This window comes from Etheostoma spectabile, chromosome 18 (genome assembly GCF_008692095.1).
Source record: "Etheostoma spectabile isolate EspeVRDwgs_2016 chromosome 18, UIUC_Espe_1.0, whole genome shotgun sequence".
NCBI lineage: Eukaryota > Metazoa > Chordata > Actinopteri > Perciformes > Percidae > Etheostoma > Etheostoma spectabile.
In genome coordinates, this window is record NC_045750.1 from 14,208,788 (window position 1) to 14,209,309 (window position 522).

The window sequence follows — 522 nt, forward strand, 5'->3', positions numbered from 1 at the left end:
AGTTAGAAAATCAGAAATTAGGAATTATTTAGACTAAAATTAAAGGGATATGGATTATGTCAACTTTTCCTCAATAATATTTCAATCCAATTTGTTTTTCAAATGCTATAAAAATGAATGAGAGGCCCCAAAATTAATGAAAGTAGAGATTTGTACTTGGCAATGAGCATTGTGTGGAATCAATCATGTTATTTTGGGGAATTAAAAATAACAATGATATAGGAAAACGGGTCCATTTGACCCGAGGACAACATGAGGATTAAGGTGCTCTTGTACATTCCTGTCCTTGTACTGGTGCTACGGCCAAAGAAATTGTGAGTGTCCTTTAGGCTAAACATTTGAAATAACATAAACTGTGATATTCAAACTTTTGATTGCATTCTTTAATAGCTACATACCACAATACTTTTACTTCCAATACTTGAGTAGTACATTTTAATAACTACTTGCAATACTTAAGTACAAAAAGAGCTCTACGAGTTCTGCTCAACTCACTTTTTTGATAGAGCACTTGTACTTTTA